The 19,143-nt window shown below is 43.4% G+C and overlaps 1 long non-coding RNA gene across 1 annotated transcript; it reads left to right on the top strand.

The window, feature by feature from the left end:
* The first annotated feature begins 732 nt into the window (after positions 1-732).
* LOC148127374 (uncharacterized) lies at positions 733-17,108 on the top strand. The gene is made up of 2 exons (XR_015742272.1): positions 733-1,328; positions 16,652-17,108. It is a non-coding gene; the product is annotated as an uncharacterized LOC148127374 (long non-coding RNA).
* The last annotated feature ends 2,035 nt before the right edge of the window (positions 17,109-19,143 follow it).

Below are 19,143 nucleotides of genomic sequence, written 5' to 3'. Positions count from 1 at the left end.
TGGGCAGAATCTTTATACGCAGTCTCTGACACCGAACCTAAAGACGACCGCAGCAACAAGCGACGGATTCGCCGGTGGAGAGGCGAATGTTTGCGACTCTCAGTCCGCACCTCCCTGGTTCATCTCTTCCTTCCCTCACTTTCTCTTGTCCTGCCACCTGCGTAGGATATCGCCGAAGGACTGCTCTCCTCTTTCCCAGCCCCCTCGTCGTACATTCACGTGTAACATTGGCATTTCGTTCAGGCTACCGAACACCGCCACCACCGCGGGTAGCAGGCGCGCGTTGGCCGGGCAAGCACCTACGCGGCCAGTCCGGCTCTGCAATGCCTTCCCTTTGGAGACAGAAGCCGCCGCCGCGTCCCACTTTCGGAGGGGAGGGAGACATGCAACAGTCCCTCTTCTCCCGCCCCCCTCCAAGTATTGTATTTGTAGTAGGGTTGCCAAGTTATAAGAGTGGATGCAAATGTTTTATTAGAGGGAGCAGCACGCTGCTTGTTCAGAGATGCAGAGCAACACCAGGGAAATAAAGAATCTTGGATAGGTTGGTGTCTTCTCCAGACTCCTTTCTTGGTTCGTTTGTTCTTGGTTTTTTTCCCCCCTTACTCCAGGCGGTTTCGCCGACTGCCCTTGCCCCTCCAGTGCCAACAGCAGCGGCAGCCTCAGCTTCGAGCTCCAGCTCTGCCTCGCCTCCTCCCTCCCTCCTCTCTCTCTCTCTCTCTCTCTCCCTTTTTCTCTCTCCCGCTCGCTCGCTTCTCCGCTCTCATCCCAGCTTCACGTTCAAGGTTTAGCAGCGAGGTCACGTCCATTGACGTCAGCTTGAGTCTAACAGTACGTCCGGCTACATTTACATACATCAAGGAAATTAGGGCATTAAAAATATGCAAATCCTACTGCATGAAGAAGAGACTATAGATTCCCGGAGCGATCGCTTCCTTTCATGGAAGGTTTTAATTAAAGGAACAATCTTTAAAAAAAAAACGGGCGAGGGAAGAGAAAAAAAAACAGAGCTCACCAAGCCGAGCCTTTCGTCCTAAAACAGCAACAACAACCTCCCAAAAATCAAAGCCAGCAAAAGCCCAAATGACCAAGATCTGCTAAGCGCCGAGATTTCAGCCGATGAGCTCCTGCCGCTGAAGGAAAGCGGCCGGCCTGCAGCGCTGCGCGGAGAAGAACAGGTGACAAGCAGGCGGCTTCAGCCAAAAGCCTCTCTCTCTCTCTATGCATAATCAACGCTGCGCCATTCTGCTTTCCTCCTTTGGCTGCTGCTGCTGCTGCTCCTCCGGTTGGCTCCTGCATGCATTATTTTTAATACTGATGCATATGTAAAGGTATATTTGCATTTTTAAAACATTTATTGGAAGTTAAGCTTTTTAGATTTCCTTTCTTCCTTCATCTTTTTTTTAAAAGCAAAACATTTTATTTTCATTTGTTTCATGTTGGCCTTTTTACTGTGGCGCTCTATAGATGCAGCTTGCTTTTGCTTCCTGCTTCTTCATTTTCTGCAGGGTTTTCAAAATATGTTTGGACATGGTTCCCTAACACAATGTGAAACCTCAGAATCTTTTGCTTCTCTTAAAATGAAAAGACTGGCATGAATTGGCTCTCTCTCTCTCTCTCTCTCTCTGTGTGTGTGTGTGTGTGTGTGTGTGTGTGTGTGTGTGTGTTGCTTTAGCTGATCAACTATAAGGGCAGCAACTGGAAATTCAAAGTTTGATTATAAATCTCATCATAGGCATGAAAATAAAAAGAGGGCGGAGCATCTGGAAGCTTGCATAATAGGAATTGTTTAAGACACTCTGTCTGTCTATATCACATTCTCCTTTGGCTTCAGAAGCCTTTCATTTGAAAATATTTTCTTTAAAGATGTGCCCACAATGAGGGAAGAGAGATTTCTATAAGGAAGACATTTTCAACTATGTTGTATGTTACCTTCTAACTGCGGTTATTATTAATGCATTTAATTTAAACTTGTCTGGCTTTATGCCAAGTACTACTTCTTGTGTGACAATGCATCTGAGATCTTGTTTATAAAATTGGTGTTTAATAAGCAAGGGATGTATGAATATTATATATATATATATATATATATATATATATATATATATATATATATATATATATATTATACATCTAGACTGAAATATTATGTTTGACAAACATTATTTTGGAGGGATTTTTTTTTTTTAAAGATAGTAATTTAAAATCACCCAACGTTTGTTCCAATTTAACCATTACTTTGTTTCCCAAGTCGTCTTTCTAAAATAATGCAGGATTGACATTCAGGAGAAAAAAAAATGAACATACACTTAACATCACATACCTATTTAAGCCAAATAAGTGCAACACATGCATAGGTCATTAGGCACAGCATGAATTACTTACCTGCATATATGCATAAGGTCAAAGTTAACTCTCCTCAAAGCCAAGCCCATTTAGATTTGGAGAAAAGCCCGAGAGAGATTTTCGCTTTGTGTTATGCCTATATCCCAATCCGTCCAATTTGAGCTTATGCTACATCCAGCCTTACCACCATCTCCAGTTTTACGTACCCTAAAGTGCTCATATGATATGTCACCCAATAAAAAGTGGTCAGATGGCTACACGTAAACCATAAAGAAAGGGGTGGGAGAACCACATTTTTGTCTTCCATTACATTAGTTCTTATCACACTATGTATAGAACAATACATTGGAGGAAATTATGCGTGTGTGTGTGTGTGTGTGTGTGTGTGTGTGTGTGTGTGTGTACATTGCATGAACCGGTGAAGTGGGGAGTCCAGCATTTACTACGCACCAAGCTGGCCCTCTCCACAGAACACTGAGGGCCACCTCGTTGATTGAGACAATCCCAACCTTCTCTAGTGACTAATTAAACCACGTGAACCACCTTAGCTTGCCTATAGCTCTAGCCATCCACAGACCTAAAGAGGATAGGTGCACACAACACTTAAGTGGGATAATGATATGTCTATTCAAGGAGCCAATATCAAAGGCATTTGTTTGGGTGTCTACTCCATCACCCCCCCTCCTCACACCGCGGTTAGGTGTTGTGCAAGGATAACTGCCCTAGAGATGCTTTGCTTATTGCTAGGCGTAGCTCTCTCGCTCTCTCCCATCACTGTTCCTTAGCCCTGCGTGTCCTGCTTACCCTGCAGACGGCAGCTCGGTGTAGCTCGGTGGATGTTGGTGCTGCGAACAAGATACGCAGGGTCACCCGCTCTGTCTGCTCCGTCCGAGCTTAGCTGGCTCCTTAATTGAGAGCCCACTTCCCCCACAACAACACATATCCACACATACAACACATACCTACACCGCCTTGTCCAGCTGAAATTACCATATAGAGGCCTTGTCCCTGTGAATCACATCACCTGCAGGCAGTGATTGAAGGAACTCAACAATCTGCACAAATCCCAACTCCTTCGCACGCTGCTCTCGCTGTGAAGGCCACTTCTTTGGCCCTCCTGCATCCAGCAGCCCCTCCCTCATATTCACGTCTCCTCTTCGCCTCCCACCCCTCACTCAGCACCTCAAGTGCTTGTGCCAGAGGGAGATCAAGGGACAGCTGCCTCGTCTAAGCCATATGCCACTTAAATTGGACGGCCACGAACAATAAATATCAAGCCACCCATTATATCACATGGCAAATTGCTCACATCTAACTCTGTACCTCAGAGTTAAAACACACAACCAGGCAATAGGCATGTGTAATAGTCACCCAATGTTCACCCCTTTTCTAGTAACTTTCTCCCTTCATTTCTTATGTCCAGGAACAACTTACTAGGAATTAGACTTTGGTCTACAGAAATATAAACTAAATTATTGAGCTTTCATAACAGATTATTCATAGGGTATCCAAAAGAAAACAAAACAAAGATTTTTGTCTTTCAGATTTCCCACCCTTTAAAATGATAATATTCTTAAAACCTATTTAGCATCACACAGGGCATAGGAGCACACTTTTGTATTAATTGTTTTGTATTAATATTCATTCCTTATAAGATTTGTAGGATATGTTGCCTTAGTTTACAACAAAAAAGGAAGGGGAAATATATCCTTCTGGAAGCAACATTAAGGTTGGAATGAGGGACCAGCAGCATTCTTGGTCTATATTGTTGCTTTTTCTTAAGAACAACTTCCACTAACATAAATTATATTCTCAATATAAGGATATTGTGCCAATCACCTTAACCCTACTTTGATATTAGCCTCACGCTTCCTACTTCTATTCATAAATAGGTTTTTTTTTTTTTTTGCAAAAGGCATTATTAAAATACTTTATGAGATGCAAAACATTTTCTAGGAATTATCTTTTAAAAAAGCCCAACAACATCCCAACCTCCTGTTTAATAATAATTGCCACATTACATCTCAAAGTAAAATATAAAAGGAAATGGGAGACAATTTTCAAGGCTAAAGAAGTGATTCTAGATTTCCGATCCTTGACAATTTATCCGTGTTTCGGGGAAATTTGAGAGAGGAAATCATAGGTGTGAGCAAAGGTATTTGTCAGAATTACGTTTCAGTGAATCAACAATATTGGGATTAATCAAAACATTTAAGGATACAAGTAACATGTGTAAAGCAACCAATGCAGTTATGATTTTAGCCTCAACACTAACACAAGAGGCGTCATCAGAGGCATCTGTGTCTCTTTGTGTATGTGTGTACAGCCTTCTATTGTTTCCTGGATTTCTCCTTTTTCCTTACCAATCACCTTGCATGCTAAAAAAAAAAAAAAAAAGACAAGTACAGCTGTATTTAGAGAGAGGCTGGGGCTCAGATGGCAGTTCTCCCCCAACTCCAATACGCTAGCCTTGTGTTTCTCCACATATCCATTGTTGGGCTCACTCATAGGAGAGAATGGCTTCCAGATAATCTTTTAAGCAATGGCATGACTTGTCCTGCCCTAGCAAGATGGTCTTCGTGCCAGAGGTGAGCTCACTAAAGGCAATGTGCTACCTTAGAGGTAAGGGACCATACAATATTCCTGCTGCCCCCTTGAATGGCTCTTGATTACCCTATTCTGGCCAGCAGGGGGACAGCGACACCTACTGGCTGTCCATATAAATTATCTAAGGACGAATGGGAAAGATAAATGCATCTGATTGATCCAGAGAAACAAGTGATTAAATAGTTAATATTGTTCTAGACTCTTAAATATATTATATTCAACCAGGGTGGGGGAAAGGAGCAAAATCAGTTTAGTATTTAACAACTTACCCACATGATTTCAGCTGATCTCAGTAATTAAAATCAGGAAACATAACCCTAGCATGCAATAACACTCCGATTGATTGAGCTTCAGTTGTAATCTTGAAATACATCTTTTGTAAAAACAAATAAAAAAATAACCTAATATTTAGGCAAGCAAAGCAGAGTCAGACCACTGAATGTTAGAAGTTATCTTCCTTCTCTAACAACCCTGAAAGAAATGAGAAAGCCTTCCCAAACCCTTCACTGTGGGGAATTCTTCTCCTATTGATGCTCAGAGGAAGAGTCAAGGCCTAAGGCTAGGAACAGATTCTCCAGTCTTGCCTTACAGTCTTGAATTTCTTAAATTCATGGTTTGTCCTGATAGAGGCAGAAGCTTTAGTGCTGCAACTCCCCCCACATCCCCACCCCAAAACCATGGAGGAAAATGGGAAACTTTTTCCCCCTTTGGTTTAGAAAGGTACTTTCCCTAGGGGTTTTGAATAATATTTCATGAGCCTGGGGAAGATAGCATTAATATGGAAAATGTCTCTAGCAGAGAAACTGTTCTTTGCTGGGCAAATTGAAAATTCTTTAATGGTTTGTTCTTTCCCCATCTCTGGAATAATTAGTCCAATCTTATTTGAAAGAGGCTTCTGTGATGTTAGTGACAAAAAGACCATCTAGATAATTGAATAGACAAAAGGTCCATAATACCTGGGACTTGCAGGAACATCTAGGATTGAAAAGTCTCTTTTATATATTTATTCTAATCACTAATTAAATGTTTGTGAAAAAGGTGAGAGGAGACATAGTGGCTTCAAGTAAAAGAATACATTTGTAACACAAATCCTTTTTTGTTTTATGTCCAATTTAGTTTTCTCTAGGAGAAAAATTAAATTAAGCACGTAGGTTGCAATCTTAAGACATGCATAACAGGAATTATATTTCATTGATATCAATTGGATTTACTGTGAGTAAACATACTATTTCCTACTTGTGTTTAAACATTTATTTCTCCACAGATTAACTTGTATATACCTTTAGAGTTATATAAGTAAAATATACGACAAAGAAAAAATGACTGTGAGCACTGGGGGGTGGGGTTGTCATTTAATGACTTATCATACCTGTGCATGTAATCTCCTGCCATGCAGTCTTTTAAGGCAGATGCTTTTTGTTTGTCTGTTTATGAGAAATGTATCAAGGAGGCTGAGGATTGGGTCACCGTATCCAAGCAAACATGGAGTTCTACTGTTGAGGCCGGTAATTGACATTCGGCAAAGACCTCTTCACTACACCAGGATTGTTCTAATGCTGTTCTTCAAGGGTCATTTGTGTACAAATCATAAACTAATTGCTCTTACCTAGAAAGATCGAGAAATCTGATTTGATGCTGTCCTATTGCTTATTCTTATCCTAAACATTTTTGGGTGGAAGAACGACTCACTGATTTAAATACTACTTACTTGCAAGTAGATGTATTCAGTAAAATATGTTTCTGGTGCTTTATTTAAATCAGTGATCTAATTACATTCGTGTCAGAAAGAAAGGAATAGCCAGAGCATTGTTTCCTTGTAATTGAAAATACTACAGATGACTAGCGGGAGAAAGGTGATCGATTTCACTGGGAGTGTCCTTTAAATTGATGCAAATACACTTGTTTCCTCACTAACCATCATACATAAAGAATATTATTTGTGCATTTACAATAATTCTTGCATTAAATGGGTAAGCTTGGCCTGCTGCATCAGGCTAAAGTAGTTGAAATCCAAATGTTTTGCTTTAGGTGGGTTTTGGGTGTGACTATATATGCCTTAATTTCATTTCTAGTTAGTAAATAAATAATCCATAAACCTTCAGAAGAAAATACTGTTTAGTTAGGAGCTATTGTAAGAAGCTAGTTCAACAAAAAGAAGTATTCCTTTGAATTCAAAATTGATAAAACATTCAAAAGTATCCATCTATTTCCACACTATAGGTTTGTGTAATCCTTATTGGATGCTTTTTAAAATATTTAAATGTTGAGAAGGCGTTTTAATAAAAATTCCATTGCTTCCTGATTTGCATTTCCTTAATAGGAACAAGGAAATCACCAAGTGTCAAGAGCCCTTAGCCTAACAACGTGTCACCTTCAAAATCCACACTCATTGTATGTCATAGCTTTTTTTTACAAGCTTTCAGATGGCTAATCAGTGAAAGAAAACCCAGAAGATAATTATTTAAGAAGTGGCAGTGTATCAGCTCTCCCTGCTCAGATTTGCTATGTGTATATGCAGCCCTATTACATAACTCTATGGGAGTGGCTGGCTCTTGCAGCCATTTTCAAAAAGCATCCCCTCCCTCTTTCGAAGGTCGGCTCCCCCATCAATTGCCTGATTGTACTTTGTCGGTGCAACCGGTGCAACCGATTGAATCAAATAATCCGAAATATTTGGCATTGCCTCCTCATTTTTCAGCAGGTTCACTTGGAGTTAAAATTCACCGAGGTTTAAAATGGATGTTGAAGAGCTGTTCAGCTTTGCTCATACCCTACCACCTTATGCGTGTTTTCTGAAAAGTTTAATTGTAAGCACATTTGCCAGATGAATAGGGATTTAAACTAAAGATGAATAGCCGCAACCCAACTGACCCGTGGATTGTAGCGCTGCATTGAACACTCACGACGAAATCCTGGATTCCCCTTCTCCTCCAACTCATGGATTCACAGATCAAGGAAAAGGCAGTAACTGGACTTGAGCATCAACAGGAACACAGAACTTTCTCGGGAGCAAATGAGCTTAAAGCCAGCATTCCAAGAGAGGACCAATTGTAAACCTTCACTCAACGACACACGGTTATCCGTCCACTAACCTCAACGGTCCCAGAGAGTTCGGGCTTCAGGTTGCCAACCTTTATTTCTGCCGGGCAAAATCACTCGCCCAACGAAGCCAGCGCTTCAAGCTTGCGAAACGAGGAACGGTGTCTTTCCCGGGATCGAAATGAGGGACTGTCTTGTAAATTAGGCCAGAGGAGCAGCAGATCCGAAGGCTGCTTTCTAAACCGACGTTCCTGGCCTCTTTCCCAGGCCGGGCTGTGTGAATGCGCCAGTTCACGCGATCCTGGGATGTGTCGAAAGTAGCTCACGTGTTTGTCCTTAGAAAAGGAACCAACATGCCCAGCCCTCAAATGGGGTTTGATGGCTTCTCCCTCCTCTTTTCCAAGTAAGCGAGGAAGTTGCTGATCGCGTTTTAGAACCTCTACTACTATTAGCCATTCCACAAAATAATTTCTATTTAATAGCAAATAGATTGGGGGAGAGAGCCACAGCTTAGGAAGGAAGGACGGACAACTTTTCAAGGCTGGAAACTTGTTTCCCTAGAATTGTGGCTGGAGAATCAGCATCCTGGCCCACGAGGGACAGGACGGCGGACGGATGGACGGAGCCAGGCTAGGAAAGGGGCAAGCGAAGGACTCTCCGCTTCCCTTGTCGTCGATCATCCCCACTGCCGATGCCCGGCTGAGCCAAGTAGTGGTGTTTTCGCCCGAAAGGCTCAGTAGCCCCCAGCCTTCCCCCTTTCCATACCGGGAAGCAGGAAAAGGCGCCCGCCCGTCCCGGAGGAACCAGAGCGAGGGAGCAGCAGAGCGCCGCGCGTACTTACCTAGGCTGCGGCACTCGGCGGAGCCGGCGTCGGCCGAGGCGGTTTCCCGAACTGGCGGGCCGGCTTGCCGGGCGTCTCCTAGCGCTTCTCCCCCTGACACCCCGCCCCTTGCGCTTACTTGGGGTCTGACTTTCGCGAATCGAGCGCAATGTTCATTGAGCACGAGCCAAGAGCCCCTTGTGCCCGCGCTTGTATGTGTGCGTGTGTGTGTGTGTAACGCGCAAGGGAGCCGGAGCTGCGAGGGGAGGTGGCTTGGGAGGGGGGGGCTGCCCCTCAGCGGGTGGCTGGAATATGACGCCCCCCTCGGTAGCCCCCTCCCAACCGGCATAAAATAACGCTTGCGGGAGGGGAAGAGAAGGAGTTCTGCGCCTAGTCTGAAGGCCCTGCGGAGCGCGCGAGTGCGCGCGAGTATAAAAAAGGCGGTTTCGGAGAGTCTCTTGAAACGTCGACGCCCGCCCCGCCCCCCCGCCCCGAGGCGCTCAACCCCCCCAGCTGAACTCCAGCATGGTTCAAATCCCACGGAGGACTCGCCCACGTGCGTTGCGTGGAAGTGACCTTCGGCTCTTGCTTCAAAGCCGCCTGCTGAACAGGCAGAACTTATTTGGGATTTTTTTTTGCCTTTGCCTTTGCCTTTGCCTTTGCCTAAGCCAAACCGTGCAGGCGCGGGGTCAACGGGCTAAAGGCGAGCGGCCACCGTTTCCCGCCCAGAGGTCAGCTTCCCTTTCTCGCATCGGTGGCGCCGCACCCGGCCTTCTGAAACCCCGGCCTCGGTGGGTAACCAGAAAAGGCGCGCTCTAGCAGGCCCGACCTCTCGCACTCCCCGGAATCCGTTCTTTTTCTTCTTCTTATGGAGGCGACGGCGAAGCTGACCCTGTCCTCGGGGCGAAACGCAAACCAAACCACACTCTAACCACGTTCCTCTCTACCACCACGAGAGGCGGGGGAGGGGGTCATTTGGAGCGGATTTTCATCAGCCTCAAGTGCCACTTTGGTTTATGTCACGCCTCGGATTGAGAATGGCTGGCTTTGTTCTCCACCTCCCACCCCGAGGTGACTGAAGAAGGACCCTGCTGCCCACCGGTGACCTCTTCAGGATCCAGGGTTCCTTCAGGATCTTGGCATCTAGACAACCGATCTTAGATATCAGCTTGTGTACTCATAACCTGCATAGTGAACCGAAAAGCTCCAATCCAACCTAGGATGCTCTTCAAGCTACAACAGGGCTTCACTTCTCATTCCATCAAGCGAATTTGCAAGAGACCCTCCCAGGTTCCCTGAGGTGCCTTTTCTGGAAACTTAGGGAAGCAAGCAATTTGTAAAAGTCGCCTGTGTCTTCCCGGAGACCCCGAAATCCCTGTGCAGTTTGAGGTGCTCACAGAACAGGCCCAATCCTCTTTCGCATCTCTCCAGAAAGGAGCCCCAAGAGAAAGCTGCAGAAGGCGTGGTAGATGCCGTGGAAGTGGGGGACCATTTCGCATTGGGAAACAGGCCTTCAGAGCCTCGAGGGCCAGCTTTTCATTCCACCTTCCTCCTCTCCTTAGCCCACACAGTCTGCGCAACCCAATCCAAAGGTGTAGGGCACAAACAGTCCAGCTCCATCAATCTGAAAGAGCCCCTCATTCAATTCAATTGAGTGTTAGGTTTTGATTGAGGCCTGCCTGGCGAGCAAGAGAGCTTGGGGTCCTGAAGTGAAGCCAGGTCCAGCGAACTTGCTTTCAGGAGGCACAAAGTCCTTTGACCAGAAGCAAATATACTGCGATCCTAGAGTCTCATTGATTTTTGAAGCCGGACCAAAGAGTGCATAGGATGGCAACACCACCCTATTGTCTTGACCGGAAACATAGCCGGGAAACAAGTAATAAATGTGACCGAGGTTCATGTGGGATCTGGGGAGGGAGAGAGAGGCTGATAAAGAGTAGATATTATTGATTTTTCAGAGATTCGCACTAAATCCTAAGGCGTTTATGGTATTCATAAAACAAAGCTCTTAAGAGGAGCTTTCTTGCTTCACCTCCAACACCAACAGGCACGCACACACACAGCCCTTTAGAAAATAAGCACAAAAGCCTGGCCTGTGTAGACACGTTAATTGTCTTTGTGATTTTCTGCATGAACTGCAAATGAGTGGTTAGGTTACTACAGAAGATTAATAGGCAAAATCTGCGTGTGCGCGCGCACACACACACACAGAGGGCAAGGCTTACACTAGGCAACTCAACCCTTGAAGATACCAAGATGCCCTTTCCGTAGTGTTTGCTGTTATATCTCCTACACTGCCCTCAATTTAGCCAAGATAAGGTGTCTCTCCATCCCAATGTAAACTTTGCCCCAGAACTATTGAGCATGTTGTGTTTGGCAAGAATGAGGTGGCGGCTGGCATGGAATTATGTAAGCAGAGGTGAGATTAGGTGTGGAAGGGGTGTATAAACAGAAGTGTGAAACCTACATGTATTTCACGCTCCGATACTAAGCGTATTTACACATGGTGTGTAGGGATGAAAGATGGGATAGAGCTCAGGAGATTTTGCTCTTGCTGTAGATATCCCAGTCATCGAGTCTTTCTGACTCTTCCCTTTAAGAAAGGAAGAGGAAACCTTCGTCACCCAGGTACCATTGTAATGGCACTTCAGGGATGTGACACAGTAAAGTGACGGTTGGATGATGCCATGAAGAAATAGTCCTATTGGGCCCGCCCTTGCGAATGGTTCTCTTTCGTGGTAAAAAAACATTTCCTTTACTGAACAGAAGCAAGTCTGATTTGGAATATGCCATTTGAAGAGCTTCCAAAAGCAAGGAAAGAGATCCTCCGTATGCACTATTGCAGCAGTGACCTAACTCAATTGCACTGTACATAAACTGGCATTTCTGCTGATATGCAAGTAAAAGAAATTCCCATGGTTTGGGAGTATTGCTTGTTACATCTGGAATATCCATTTATGCAGCAAACATGGTTCACATCCTTCATCAACCCAAAATGGCTCTACTTGATTTTAATCGAAAGAAAAATAGTTTTCTATAAATGGTTGGAGTACCCCCTCCATCCCCAGAAATGGAAACATCTGGCTTGTGTGCATCTTTACTTAAGAATAAGTCCTATTTAACTCAAAAGGCCTTATTTTAATATAGAAAATAAAAAAGTTATGGTGAATCCATGAGAGTAAAAATCAAGATCAAATGAAAGTATAAATGGCAAGTGGTAACATTTTCATTTCATCTTCATTTCTACAGGAAACAGATATGTTACCGCATGTTGCTGTTTTCAATCAAGATGTCCCAATATATTATGGAGAATAAGGTTTTGGAGAGCTTTTTTCTTATGCTAAATACTGACCTGTGATTTGGGACCAAAAAATCTGTTCCAGAACTGTGAACAGATCCCATTTAATGCAGTGGGGTAGAGAAGATTATGCTATATGTGTAGTGACTTAGAAAATCTTCCAAATAAGTCAGCTGAGGTCATTCTCCACAGTTCCATTGAGCCTGAGGCAAAGTCTATGTATCCTTTCTTTGGAATAAGATCCAGTTGGGATTCACTCTCAAGTAAGAATTCAAGAGACTCTTGTCCATATTGATTTGCCTAAGGCTGCCAGAAAATTAAATATTGAGATCTGATACCACCTTTGTTTTAGGACTTCAAAAGCTTAAATCCATTTCACAAACACAATTTAGATGCTAAATAATAGAAGGAACCTTAAGGAGACTATAATTTTAGCAAGTAAAATGCTTTTAGGAATGTGGCCTGCAAACACACATTTGCAGTTTATTATTTAAGAACCATAATGTGTACAACAGTCTCCTTAAATTTAACCCTTTGTGTCAACCCAATTAGCAAGATAGACCTACAGACAGAAAATTCCACTGCTTTCAGTGATATTTGCTAACTTTGGTGCAGCAAATTAGACTGTGTGCAGCAGAAAACAAACAACCCAAGATTTGAGAAGAGAAAAGTTTGTAGTCCCCAGTAAATTACATAGAAATTTATTCAGTTTTAAGTTAGGGTTTACTCAAGTTTGTTTGTTCTACCTTAGATGGGAATTAGCCTTGCTTAGTAGGTCAAGAATTTGCAATCCACAGGACTTGATATCCAATAAAGGGTTACAACAGAATTAATAAGGTATAATTTTACTCTGGCAATTTTGGTATAAAAAAGTGGCTGATCTTCCATTAATGTTAGATTTGATGCATCTGGGTTAAGACTTAATTACTTTTCATGAGACTACAGTAGTATCTTTCTTATTGCTCATACTGCTGTTGTCAGATTTTCCTATTGTAAATGGTGGCTCTTTCTGGTGTCATAGATTTTAACTTGGTGTTCTTACAAATATATTGGATTCTTACTCTTTCCAACTCAACCAAGGGCTTGAAGATTGGAGATGATTGGAGTACTAGCCCATCATACCTATAGAATGCCATATTGTGGAAAGCTGTCCATTCCAAAAGCACCAGATTATCACTAAAGAAACAGGTTTATACATGAAATAAACCCTTGGTCTGATCTGACACTGATATTCAAGTACTTGTATGCTTGTGTAGAAAAAGTGTGTAGTGCTAGTAAGGTGTTAGGCCAACTGAAGGTTTCTTCCCAGAATGTTTACATCCCATTTTATTCAATTTACTTCTTGCCCCCAAGTCCTCCTGTACATTATTCCAAATTCCTTATATTAGCCTTCACCAACCCAGTGCAATGTTGTTGAGACCAGTAGTGAAATATTTGGCTTTTTTTTTAAAAAAAGAAGGCAATGAGCCTGGGGTGGAGGTTAGTGAAGGTATGAATCGTTAATGCAAGTCCTGCTCATTTTCATAGGAACTATGTACATCTAGCTGAGATCAGATGTTGTACCTACCATTTCTGGCATAAATTTGCTAAGCCTGTAGTATTTTTGGTTTTATGCATAATTATTTATATACTTTGCATAAAACTATACACACAGAGTTAAAATGTTTTTATAATTTAATGTGTTATATAAAATATGTTTTAAGACCAGATTTTCTTAAACTAATACACAGTAAACTCAAATGTTATCCTGAGCCTATCAGAAATTTCTAAACAATTTGTGGTTATTGTTTTATAACATGTCATGTCATAACATAAAACATTAAAAGTTTAGCACATTTATTAAAAACCTAAGAATCAGCAAAATCATTTTTCTTTCTATTGTCCATAAATTGCCAAATAACTAAATTAACCTGACTTCATACCATCACCATCAATTGCATAATATTTATCTCAGCTAAAGTTGCCTTTGTTCCTACTCTTTTTCAAAAAACTGGCCTACATTGTTGGGAGACCAAGCTACAGTTTCTATTAAAGCCTCAGAAATAGTCAGACAAGAATATTTCTAAAACAGGTTGATCAAGTCATGCTTTAGATTTAGAATGGAATTGGTAAAACTGCTAAAGTGGAATGTCTCGCTGAAAATATATCACTAAGCCAGTGGAATTTATTCCCTTTAAAATTGCTTACATAACACCACAGTTTTGTTACAAAGTCCATCGAGTTTTTTTTACTTTTTCAACATACAGATACTTGATCTACATTTCAACAATAATGATAAAGGGATATGATACAACAAATATTATGAACCAATTACATATTGTAGCTCAGTGTATAATTTAAACCAATATAAAAATGCAAATTTGCATGTGGAAAAAGTAACTACACCCTTACATTTAACACCACCTCAAATAAGTAAAATTGGAATCAGGTACACCAGACCAGGTGCAAATAATTGGAGTACCTTAAGGTGTTCAAGGATCCTGTCTTAGTTCAGATATTTATTTTGACTTACTTTTTGAAGTTTGTGGTATAACTGTGTCTAGATCCACAAAGCTCTCTAAGGCCTTCAAAAAGGTTGTAGCCCATGAATCTGGGAAGAAAATAATTGCCAAACAATTAGACAACAATCATTTTACTATCATGTGAATCATCTACAAGTGGAAAGGGTTGGAAACAACTGCCAGCTTGCTCTGGCTAGGTCACTAGATAGCAGAATGCAAGATGCTAAAAGAAATCTCCAAAGACAGCAAAAATTCATCCTGTGACATACAAATAGCTCTCACCACTATTGGTGTCAAAGTGCATAAGTCTGACCATTAGGAAGCTGTATATGGGTGATGTGCCAGGAGGAAACTTTTGCTTTCCAGAAAAGAATATTGAAGCAAGACTAAATTTGTTAATAAACAACTAGGCAAAGACAAAGACTTCTGGAACAATGTAAGACAAATAAGACAAAGATTTAGTTATTTGGGCAGGAGGTGTTTGGAGAAAACTGAAGACAGCATTTCACCAAAAGAGCCTGATATCAATTATAAATCCTGGTGATGGGAATGCTATGGTTTGAGACTGCTTTGCTGCATCAAGGCCTAGGCAGCTCACCATTGCAGAATCCACTATGAATTCTTTATTGTATCAGAGGATACTTGAGGCCATTTGTCACAAGAATGAAGCTCAACTGAAAGTGAACCTGGCAACATGACAATGACCCAAACATTCCAGTAAATCCACCATGGAATTGCTGAATGATAGAGAAAGAAATAGCCAAGTCAAATCCCAGATCCCATTGAACAGACCATGCATGGAAGAACCCCCTCAAACATCACACAGCTGAAAAAAATCTACGGAGAAGTGGGGAAAAAATCTCAATGTTGGAGACTACATACAGTTATAAGAAATATCCATATGAAGTTGTTTCTGTCAAGGACGACAATAGCGTATTAGAACAAAAAGTTTTTTCTATAAAATGAAATGGCATGTTTTTTGTTGAGTAAATGATCATAAAGCATTTTTCATAATTAAATTGCTCAGTTATATCACCTTTACCTTTATATACTGTTTAAATAAAGATAAAATATTGACATGACAGCATATGTTAAAAAAGCAAACTTTACATGGGGCATATTTTCCAAATGAAAAATTTGCATTTAGGTTTATTTAAATTACAAGGGACTACAACATGGTGCATGATATTTGTTATATATCCTTATTAACAATGTCAAAATAAAGATCAAATAGTTGCATGCTGAAATATGTTGAAAAAGTCAAAAATGTAAGTAGGATCTATTTGCTTTCCTATGACTGTAATAAAATCAACCCAATGCACTAGTTAAATTATTGTTAAAATATATATCACAGGACATCACCTGAAATACATATGCTTCAGAAAACCTCGGTTGGGTACGGTTATTTGACAACTGACTTCACACAGAATGTATCAGGATTAGCTGAGAAATACTGATTTTACTAAACAGGTCACTTTTGATAGTTTAGATCCGGGTGCGAAAAAGGTGAAAATGACCCAACTTCCCTTTCTACATCTGTCCCAGATATAAATCTTTAATAAGTTCAGTTGATCAAATTAAAAGAAAACAGATACAATGTTTTAAAATACCAAACTAAAAGAATAGCGTATTTCCAGATATAATCCGATTTCGAGGTTACCTTGAGTCCCAGCGAAATTAACAGAAGCTGCGCAAGAACCGCAAAAGCACCTGGGTGGGGGCCGTGTGGCGCCCACTCGCTTCATTTTAGTGGGGGGACTTACGCAATAATTGTGCCCATTGTTTACCGTCACCCCGCGTTCCCGAATTTCAGAGGGTCCTGTTCAGTCCTGGACCGGGCCAAACGTTTCGGCCCTAGCTTAAAGACCGTTTCCACCGGGAGAAATGCTAATCGGCGCTATTGAAACTACTTAGCTCTGGAGAATCAATGAGAATGACAGGGTTGGTGAAAGAGCTTTTAGTACTGCAGACTCCACTTTGCAAGGTTTTTAAACGTTTTCATGGGGTGTAGTAATTAATCTGTATTTCCTTATTTATTTCTAGCGAAAAACGTATTCCCGCCACGTTCCTAACAGTTTTCTTGAGGATACGCCCTTTTTCATCGTCTCCTGTTTGGGATCATGAATAAATGAGCCCTGTCTTACGGAAGGAAGAGAGCATCTGCTACGGTGCGATTCTGTTTTGTTATTTTTCTCACTTCGGAAAGTGCGACATTGTGTTCGCTTAGGGTTGGGACTCAAGGTAGATCTCATTAGTTCGATAGAACCTAGATCAGAAGAAAAAGGAATAGGATTGAGCTGGGGTTACCCTTCCCCAAAGATTTCTTTCGTTCTCGTTCTGGGCAAGTTTCCAGTGGGAACACTGATTCTTCTCCTCCTCCGTCCCTGTCCGCCCTGACTCCATTAGCCGAAGCAGCATTGCTTTTAAAGTCCCTAGTCAAATATTGGGAGTCTCAAGGGGTTATTATTAAGTCTCAAATAAAGGGCCACGTATTTACCAATCTGTATTTCGTCCGAAGTCAGTTTCGTATTAGATATGTACATGTCCCTCAACTATTTTTTTCTAAAAGGGGGGAGGGAGTAATGCTGTCGCGTGGTACATAAACCGGTTTGAAGTCTAGTGTTCCCGCGATCCTCAGCACTTACAAGGGGAGATATCCCATTGAGAAACAGAGACTATCCAAAGAGCAATCTTGGAATCGCGTTCATTCAAGCTCCGTTGAAATCAGCAGTACACTGGTATGTAAATATGTTTAGGACCAAAGGTGACATCATTAGCGTTAGCTTGATCCGTTTTCCAGGACAGCATCCTTTGAGGCGTTTGTGTTCCAGATTCACTTCTCCTTGGGGTGGAACGGATCCCCTGGCACAGAAGTTTCTAAGAAAGCGAGTTAAAAGCCCTCAGGAGGTCGCCTGCTCATTTTCAAGGGAGTGAAAATGGTGAAACGAACTATCAAAAACAGCAAATCTGGGTCCCATTTGTTCTCCCCAGCTAGAGATAAAGGAAGACGTCAGATTCCAATTCAGTCAATATTGGCAGGATGGCGAGCTTGCATACACCACCACCCCCCCGCACTCCACCCCAGCCCCTAAATATGCTCTTAGCAAGAGGGGTCCCTTATTTCAACTCTGAACTACAAATATTCTCCTTTATTGGTACTCTTCCTTCTTTCGGTAGTTTGGGGAGTCGCCTCCTGAGACAGCGGTGGAGGAATCCGCAGAGGAGCCGAGCGGCCTTAACCAGAGCGACGGGGATCTAAGAGAGGCTGTAGGCTCAGAGCCCTTGCGGGATCCAGCCGAAGGGCAAAGGCCCGGCGGGAGGCAGGGTGAATGTGGCTCGCTCGCCTCCTTTTCTGGCCAGCAGGGCTCGCCAGAAGATAGGAGGAGGAGGGGGTCATTTCCCCTCTTTTTACCAGACGGGTGCGCCATAACAGGCACATCGTGCCTTGGGGTAGAGGCAGGCGAGGTGGCTCTAAGGAGAGGCCTCCGGAGCCCTATTGGTGGTAATGAAGGAATCAAACCCTTCCCTCAGGCTCTAATTTGGGACTCGCCTTCCCTTATTCTTCCTCGAAAAACAATATCACATGCCCCCAAGGCTTTCTAAAAAGAAAACTGCGGGGGGGACGGGGGGCACAACAGCAGACAGAACAGGCCTCGCACCTCAGCCGGGCTGCTCGCCTATCGCCTTCCAGCCGATCCGGCTTCGGAAAAGTCGCCTCCTGGGCTGATCAGAGGCTAAGCTGCGCCGCCCAGCTGAGTCCCGCGGGTGGGCGCGTCGCCTTGCAAGGGGAAGCCGGGTCAGGGCGCAGGGGAACTCGGGGCAGGCTGACATCTGACCCAGCCAAGTCACTCTCAGTCAGAGGCAAACCGCACCGAACAGCTGACAGCCGGATGGATGCCTTTGCTCTCGAAGGGAAATACCGATGAATCGAGAGCGAGCGGTACTTGACCCCGGGCCTCCGCCGAGCCGCCCTGGGGGACCGCCACCCGCTTACGCAGCGTACAGGGCCCGGCGCGCTGATGGCCTTCCGTTCAATAGGCCGCGGCGCCGAGCCTCTTTCTTCCCCTTCGGCTTCCTGGCCTAGCTGAAGGAGCGCTCCGTTGAAGTTGTGCCTGCAAACGCTTCCTCACACCAGGCGGGGAAAACCCCTCCGAAGATCGGCTTGACCGTTCTTCGGGGTTAGCTTCCCCAGAGGAAAGATCCGGTGGGCCAAAGGCCATCGGCACGGTTTCCAAAGAGCCGGAGCAGAAAAGGAACCGGTGGCCCGCTCGACCCCACACGGGACTTCGGATCGCCAGACCGACTGCGACTGACCTGCATAAACGCACAGCTATTCTCTCCCCCCACACACACACTTTTCAGGCTGCCTACGAGCTTCCTGGCCTATACGGCTCAAAAGGCCCGGCCTCAGTGCAGGTCGAAGCTGGGGAGAGAAGGCGGGTAGGCCTGGAAGGTGCAAGAGAAGCGGTTCCTTTCTGGTAGGGAACCCTTCTGGTTTGCCTTCCTCGCAAAAGGGCAGAAGGCGGGGAGCTCTA

The sequence above is a fragment of the Pseudonaja textilis genome, chromosome 2, assembly GCF_049901715.1.
Source record: "Pseudonaja textilis isolate UNSWEBS1 chromosome 2, rPseTex1.2, whole genome shotgun sequence".
Lineage (NCBI taxonomy): Eukaryota > Metazoa > Chordata > Lepidosauria > Squamata > Elapidae > Pseudonaja > Pseudonaja textilis.
Note: the sequence above shows the minus strand (reverse complement) of the source record. Positions and strands in the feature narration are given on the sequence as shown.